At 41.2% G+C, this 8,933-nt stretch overlaps 1 pseudogene; it reads left to right on the top strand.

Moving 5' to 3' along the window:
* Positions 1-1,739: 1,739 nt before the first annotated feature.
* On the top strand, positions 1,740-3,352 carry LOC129335607 (antizyme inhibitor 1-like; annotated as a pseudogene).
* The last annotated feature ends 5,581 nt before the right edge of the window (positions 3,353-8,933 follow it).

The following is an 8,933-nucleotide window of genomic DNA, read 5'->3' as shown; positions in this document are numbered from 1 at the left end:
TCAAGTTGCTGTGCTGAACAAAATCTTGAGGTAGGATCATATGGCTTCACTACCAATAAACAAAAATAATACTGAACTAGCTGAATTAAGGTTGCCAACCTTCAGGTAGAAGATAGATTTCTCCTGAAATTACAGCTGATCTCCATACCTCAGAGATCAGTTCCCCTGGAAAAAACAGCAAATTTGGAGGGAGGGCTCCATGGCATTACATCCACACTGAGCTCTTTTCCCTCCCCAAACACCGTCCTCTACAGGCACCACCTCCAAATCTCCAGCCATTTCCCAAGCTGGAGTGGCAACCCTAAGATGAGCCAGCGATCTGGGTGAAACTAGACATTATTGCAGAAAAAAAGGTGGCCAAAAACAACAGTTCTAAATCTCCTCCTCTCTATCTGATAACTAGTAATACAAAATACATAATATTATGGATGAAAAAATCCACACAGTGGGGCCAGCAACAGACAGTGGGTATTGTATAGAAGCCTGGGGAAAGCCTAGGATTTACAGAAAAATATAAAACATGAAAAAATACATTGGGCATTAGAAAAAGCCCAAAATCATAGAAGCAATGTCTGATTTTTTAAAGAAATGTGTGCCACTGAGATCTTGCAAGATTATGTTGCAAGATTTTGGTGGCCATTTGAGGGGTTGCTATACAACCTGCAATAAACATTGCTGGGGATTCCAAGCCTCAGTTAGTGTCAGTATGAAGGAAGGGAGAGATACACAGGTTTTAAAAGGTCAAAAATAGAAGGAATGGGAAGTAATGCTAAGGAGAAGGAAAGGTTAAAGGAAACCTGAAGATGGGGAGAGGGACAGAAAAAGGTAAGTTGAGGAAGGAAGCAGAGGCTGCCAGGGGAGAAACAGTAAAAGGTAAACAGTTAAAGGGAGGAAGAGGAGAGAGAAGGAAATGAAAGATGCTGCAAGCACTGCTGGAGGAGGTAAAGCGATTCCAATCCATGAGTCTTTGTGGGTCCAAGACTGTAATGTGAATGATACTATCACTTGATTTTCCTCGCTTCAGCAGAGAAATTCCGAGCATGATGATGTCACACCAGGCATTTGTATTATTGAATGTTGCTATGGAGAAGAGCTATGGGGCTGCTTTTGGCAGCAGCCAGTCATAATGGATAGTTCATCCTTAAATCAGATTCACGTGGCTACTCTATTAAAGGTACACCCTTCTAAGTTCATTGAAGTCAGTGGACTTAGAAAAAAGTAATTCTGCTTAGGATGGTTCTATGGTTATATCTCCAGACTACCACTATAACAGACAGTATTATAAATAGAAGTGTACTCTGAAAAAATTTCCTGTTCAGTTTTGGATTCAAGGGTTCCAAACTAAGGGTTCCAAGGGTGCTCTTATTGATTTTTTCCAGCTGGGGCATTGCCATCTCAGATCTGATCCATTTTTCTTTTCATTATCATGAGTTTTGGCCCCATTCTTTGCAATGAGGGCCTCCAGACTCTTTGGGGCACTGTTTTTGCACTCAATGGCACCAAAATTGCACAGAACACAGTCCTTCCTCTAAAACATCAAACTATCAAGTTTTTCCTCCATTACACTGTGCACGCGCACACACACACACACGCACATAACAAGTAGGTGAGTCCTTGCAGGTGCATACTATGGTGAGACGCTGCCTGACTAAGGGAAAGCAGGACCTGTCTCTAAAACTTTTCAGCCCATCCCTTGTTTTTCTTGTTTATGTCTGTCAGCTTTGCAGACTACAGCTGAGATGAAAGGATTTCTTGAGGATTCCATTGGCTTATTGGATGAAAGAGTGAATCTTAGACACATCATAGACAACTGCATTTATGAACATACTCTAACAGGCAAAAATACATTTTTGTTGGTGATCTGAGGAAGCTGATTGAGCAACACATCTACTGGCAGAACATTATGGCATGCATGAAACCATTCTTCAGTGTAAAATGTACCTCTGCTCCAGGTACTTGAGATTCTGGCAGCTCTTGGAACTGGGTTTGCATGTTCAAGTAAAACTGAAATGGCATTGGTTCAAGATTTGGGAATTTCTTCTAAAAACATCATATTCACTAATCCTTGCAAGCAAGCTTCTCAGATATGCAGTGAAAATTGGAGTTAAACCCTTTGTCATGTGACAGTGAATTGGAGCTAAAGAGAATTATTAGGAATAACCCAAATGCAAAGCTCTTACTCCATATTGCTGCAGAAGACAATGGAGGTGAACAGATGAACATGAAGTTTGGCACCACCCTGAAGAACTGTCAGCATCTCATGGAATGTGCTAAGGAGCTGACTGTCCAGATAGTTGGTGCTAAATTACACATTTCTAACTCTTGCAAGGAACCTCAATGCAAGGAACAAACATGCTATTTCTGAGCTTGCTGAGTGTTTGTTTCGGCTGAAGAATTTGGCTTTACCATGAATATGTTGAACATTGGTGGGGGCTTTACAGATTATGATCACAATCTGGAAGAAGTTAATCACATTGTTACCCCATTGCTCGATATGTATTTTCCTGAAGAATCTGGTATAAATATGATTGCAGAGCCTGGATGCTATTACGTTTCATCTGCATTTACTCTAGCAGTTAATGTTATTGCCTAGAAAACTGCTCAATGTGATAAACATCTTCTCTCTGAAATGGAACAAACCAAGAGAGGTGAACCAGTCTTCATGTACTACATGAATGAAGGTGTTTATGGTTCTTTTGCAAGCAAATTATCGGAGAATTTCCATACTATTCCAGAGGTTCACAAGAAATACAAGGAAGATGAGCCTGTGTTTGCAAGCGGCCTTTGGGATCCGTCCTATGATGAGTTTGATCCCTACCAGTCTCCTGTTCAGAGGGGGCTGTGCTATCATGTTGGCCCCCATATAAATCAGCCCGACTTGAATGTTGCCTCCTCCTTCCCTTTCCTTCCCTTCCCCCCACCTTTTACTGTAAACAGGGGTGGATGTTAAGGTTGAGGACCTGCCATCTTGGGGACTGCAGACTATATATTTTAAAAGTATTGTGATTGTTTGACTTTATTGTGATTTTAAATTGTATTTATTTTTGATGTAACACCCTGAGCCCATTTGTGGGGAAGGCAGGCTAAACATTGAATATCATAATAATTGTAGAAAACTGTCTTCTCCCTGAGCTGAATATTGGAGACTGGCTGCTCTTTGACAATATGGGATCTGGTATCTTGGTTAAATAGTGATATACAAAGGCCACCGGTTTATTACATAATGTCATTCAGTGACTAGTGTGAGATGCAAGATGCTAGCTTTACTTCTGACACACTGATGAAAAATTTCTTCTTTGTGCCTTTTTACATTCAGCTGATCCCTGAAGACAGCTTTTCTATTGCAGCTTAAACAGGTGTTAATGCTTCATTTAGCCTTGCAGTTGCATGTCTGTAGTCTTGTCTGGTCACAACATTCCAGTTTAGAAGAAAAAAATGGAGCAATTTTGAATGGATTATTTGATACTTGTAATCGGTTGGACCAGGCAAAACCAGCTACAATTCACTGGGGGGGATGAAGGTTAAAAATAATAATATTAAGATTTAAACTTGTCAGATAATTTAACCCCTCAACATTTTTAAAAAATGCAAGAAATGGATGACATGCTTGATTTGGGTTCTGTTTAACAGTTTACATACAAGTACAGTTTTTCTAACAGAAATCCTTAGTATAAAAACTGTACTTGTATGTAAACTGTGGTATATAAAGAGCCTTGTAAAGTTGTCTTTACCCCAGATATATGAAATGTCAGTGGGAAACAAATGTGATTCATTAGCTATCTTTAGTGTATGTAGAATGTGTAAATTTGTGCTTTGAACTGTAGTTTAATAATGTAAAATTGCATCATAGTGTTTGCTGTACCCACCCCTGAATGATTGCAATAAAATTTCTTGTAGGGTGTTTTTTTTTCAGGCTAACACAGGGAAGGGGGACTAGGCAGTGAAGATAGTTTAAGTACAAGAAGGTACAAGTAACTGTTCAAAGATTTTAAAATTTGGGCAGAACGCTAGCTCTGCCCAAAAAATTAAAAATCAACAATTAAATTTAACAAGTAATTAAATTTAACAATTAAAAAGCACTGCAGGTAAAAAATCAAAGTACAAACTTCAGGATCTGATTTAACAATTCTGATTCCAAATTGTTGAACTTGTGGGCCAGCAGATGCAAAGAGACAACACAGAGGAGGATTTAAAATGCATGCAGTACTTAAAAGTGGCAAGAACAGCTTCTTTAAGTACGACATTGTATGCAGTTTACATCCTTTCTTGACTGCTGAAAGCAAGGCTGTTGAGCTCACATTCAACACATTTAACTTGTGCATGAGAGCCTCATTCAGTCTTTGGCAGAAGAGCGATGTCTATCTCTAGTTTTTGGATTGGTTTTTGTCTGAATACACAGAGAGAGTGCACTTAAACTATCAAAACTGCATCAAGTCGACTTAGCAAGGGAAATGTTGAAATGTTTACTATTGTTAGACTCCTCCTACCCCTTGATTCTCATTTGAATATATTTTACTAACCAGCTAGCCTTGAAAGAGCTTCTTTGAAATGCAACAAGCCAGAGTTAACTTGAAAATGGTGATTAGTATTCTGAACTAGTTTGGTGATGTGAAATGGGCTGTCCAGGTGCAAATGCATCTTGTGCTAGTACCTATTGGCAGGAAATTTTTTCTGTTAATGGGGCTAAATATGCATTGCTAGAGGAAGAGGTCAGGGAATAATCCCTTCAACCTGATCATTCTCAAATAACAGGTACTATATTTTAAGGGACTGTTGATATATGTGAATGGATAGCTAATAATCCTGACTGCAGAATACAGCTATGAGCATTAATGGACAAAATGATTCAGTTTTCCCAAGTCAGAAGAATCTGTTAAATTTCGAGCATTTTTTACCTGGGCTTTATCAGGATTCTGGCATGCAAGAAAGAGTAAAACAGCTTTCATATCCATCCCTAACCTTCTCTGAAGGTGCCCAGGATTCTACTATAAAGTTTTAGAACTGTTGTGAGTTTAGCTAGCTCTGTTGTAAGTGATACAATCACCTTGGAATGTCTGTACTGTATTTGACAGTTTGCCATAAAAACTGAAGTTTGAACTTGGTATGTATTTGAATTTATATGCCAAAACGTGTTTACAATATTGTAATATCAGTTTTGAAATAATTCAAATATACAACTAAATGATTTCTATATAGCATTCCTTATCATAGCAAATATAACTTGACAAGAATAGGAAAGGTTACTATTTAAAAGTTCCTATTTCAGAATGTGCCTTCAACGCAGTTCAAAGATGTGCTAGAAACACCTGGCTCCTGCCCCAATAATTGCATCCATGGGCCCATTACAGTAATCACTGACTGGCCTAAATTTGCTATTGTAATTATGGCCTTCCATGCTTGTGTGAATTCTCAGCAAGCACATTCTGTTTAAAATCGATTGCTAAAAGACATTTATATTTTATTTTATTGCTTCAAAGAGGAAAGCCTCCTGCAGCCAACGCTGGAAGCAAGTCAGGAATTCAAAAGAACCTAGGAAGAGAGAGAAACTGTAGAATCAAAGGGGGGCTGTTCCATGAGATTAAATAACACAACATTAAAGCATATACAAGATTAAAGCATATTCAAAAACTTCCACACAGGAACTGTCCAATGTGAATTCTCCTTCAAAAAACAGACAACCTCTACCACATCCCACACACCTAAATTTACTTTTGAAAACTGAAGGGAACCCCTTAAATTGAAACCAAACAAGTGATACAGTACAACCACAAATTACTTTAGAAGGAAGAAAAAACTGCAAATTCAAGAAATCCAAGAAATAACAACAATAATAATTTTAAAAGAACAACTCAATATTTTTTCTGAAATAAAACAAAAAATCAAACTTTTTGCTGTTTCTCCTTTGAAAGCAAAAAAAATTGCCTTCTAATATTAAAGAGAACATGAGCATGTCATTAAGATTTTAATTATGAATTTAAACTTTTTATAATGTACCTATTATTGGTCTTATAAGGTTTTCTCTGCAATGCACACACACATAATCAGACTTGCCAGCAGGTATCAAAATGCATGAATAGAAGGAGGGGCTGTATCCCTGGTATTTAGCCACCCCACCTCTGAAGGTGTGACCACAAGAGAGAAGTCTCCAATGAAGAACTTCATAGCTGGGTAAATTCTTATGGGAGCTATTCTGAATTTCTGAAAAATTGAACAATTGATACTTGAAATATGCAGCTCCCAGGTTCCATCCTCAAGCAATAAATCAACATTATTCTGGCTTTGGTCATTAAGAAGAGCACTGTACACCCTTACTCTGTGATATGCTGCAACTACCCAGTGGTCTGCACAGGTCTACATCATGGCAGTCCCTCAGTCATCCATAAGGTGCCCTCTTTCCCTGTTCCGTCACTATCTGGCATTGATGACATAAATGCACAGACATACCTCCAATTGTTTTTCCTTTGAGGAAGCTATGGATCTCTCTCACTCTACCTTTCTCTGATAATATGCTTTTAAAAAGGATTTTCTAACCACCTGGTGCTAAATGTTCTTTCTTTCTTTTTCTTTCTTTCGGTATATCTGGTTGTGACATCCGTGGTATGTCATCTTTTCCAGCTGCTGTTACATCTAAATGTTTTCACGATTTCTAAGAAAGCCCAAAGAACCAGCTATTAATGTTTTCTTAATGTATTCACTGCTTTTTACTCTTTGAACAAATGACAAATCCTTATTTCATAACCACAAATATTGGTTGATTGAGCTACACATTTCTTGTGAAGGTTTAATTTACAGCACATCTCATCTCACCAGGAAATACAGTTGACTGGGCACAGAGAAAGAATTATAATCATTGCCCACAATACTTCTATCCATGTTCTTCAGCCATCTGGGTACAATGTATATGATAAAATTATGCAGCGTAACATCTAGACAATCCCTACCTACTGCCTGTTACACAGAAGCAGAGAAAGTTACAAGGCTCTGTGAAGCAGCAGAAGTTTGCAGAGCCAATGGGAAAGTTTTAGAAAATGCTGGAATCAACAACTGGGTGAGATAAAAAATGGTGGCCAAAAATCTGCATAGGTAAAATGCAGAAACAAGAAATAAAAAGTGAGCTTGTGTTCCATTAGATGGGAGCCACGAATGCCGATTGACTTGCATTTGCTGAGCTCCATTGGAATACATTGCAGGCAGCGCCCAAAACTTATGTGATGGAGTTAGAAAATCTTCCTCTGAGAATGGAATGATGGCTCCCAGACATGGGTTATGATGGTGGCCACCCCCTCCTCATGGGCCTGGGAGGTGGTCAACAGACTGGACCACCTCCCTTCTGTTCCCCCAGGGCCCATGGTCTCTGGGGGTGAGGGGTGGCCCATGGCACCCTCCTTGTGCCTCAGGGGCAGCCACCACTTTGTTACATTGGGGTTTGTCAGTGGCCAACCCTTCCTCGTGGGATCTCTTTGACATATGGAGGACTGGTGGCCACCCCATATTGTGGGTGGCTGTGATGGATGCCTTCCCCATTGGGTACGGTGGTTAAATCTCCCACTTTGGCAACATGAGTGGCAGTCACGGATGCCTTCTCCACCGTCAGGGAAGGTGGTAAAAAGTCCCCTCTTGAGGGAGGGGTGGTGCCTCCCCCCAGGGAATGTGCCTAGAGACAGAAGGCTGTCCCTCACTGGAAGAAGTCCCCATCTCGTCCTGCTGGCCCACCAGTGCCCAGCAATAGTGGGAAGGTCTCAGAGTTGGAGCCTCTTTTTAAAGAACCGTTTGTGAGGATGGAGGAAGAGACAGAGGGACAGTGTGCCTGTGAAGGATACCTTCCCCACCCAGCCAGGAGGGACAGGTGCTCTAAATAAGAACTTTCCCTGTCCCTGTCAACCAAAACCCGCCTCACTGATGTGGTGGCCATGACAGAAGAGGTCTGTGGTGTCCTGAAATGTCTTCAGGACGTGTAACATTTGGCAGAGGGCTGATAGCTAGAACTGTGGAGTGAAGTCAGAGCCACCAAGTCTGGTAGAGCGGTTTTCCGGGGACCAACCACCAGAACACATCTCTCCGACGTAGTGGATGCAAGGGAAGCTTTCTGCTGTTAGACCCATGGGACTAGATGCTACAATTGTCCTTGTGGAGGGCATTCACACTGTGGAAGGAAGTGAGTGGCAAGGAGATGGTATACCAGGGGAGCAATGACGCAGCTCCCGGCCAAAACCTGTAACATCCACAATGGACAAGTTGTGGTGGGTGGACAGGAACACCATCTCCCACTATAAGGATGCAGCCAGGGAGATTGGTAGACCAGGGTAAAAGTAGATTTCAGTTGCACTTGTGGGCAGTGAGCGCCACCAGAACTGGATAGGAATGGATGGATGCCCTCCCCACCATTGGGGATGGTGAGACAAATCATAGAATCATAGAGTTGGAAGGGGCCATACAGACCATCTAGTCCAACCCCCTGCCCAGTGCAGGATCAGCCTAAAGCATCTCTGACAAGTATTCATCCAGCCTCTTCTTGAAAACTGCCAGTGAGGGGGAGCTCACCACCTCCCTAGGCAGCTGATTCCACTTTTGAACTACTCTGACCGTGAAAAAGTTTTTCCTAATATCCAGCCGGAACCTTTTTGCATGTAATTTAAGCCCATTGCTTCGCGTCCTACCCTCTGCTGCCAACTGGAACAGCTCCTTGCCCTCCTCCAAATGATAGCCTTTCAAATATTTAAAGAGAGCAATCATGTCCCCCCTCAACCTCCTCTTCTCCAAACTAAACATTCCCAAGGCCCTTAGCCTTTCATCGTAGGGCTCAGTCTCCAGACCCCTGATCATCCTCGTCGCTCTCCTCTGCACCCTCTCGATTTTGTCCACATCCTTTTTGAAGTGAGGCCTCCAGAACTGCACACAATACTCCAGGTGCGGCCTTACCAAGGCAGTATAGA

This window comes from Eublepharis macularius, chromosome 1 (genome assembly GCF_028583425.1).
Source record: "Eublepharis macularius isolate TG4126 chromosome 1, MPM_Emac_v1.0, whole genome shotgun sequence".
Taxonomy (NCBI): Eukaryota; Metazoa; Chordata; class Lepidosauria; order Squamata; family Eublepharidae; genus Eublepharis; species Eublepharis macularius.
The sequence above is the reverse complement of the archived record's forward strand: the minus strand, read 5'-3'. Positions and strand labels throughout refer to the sequence as shown.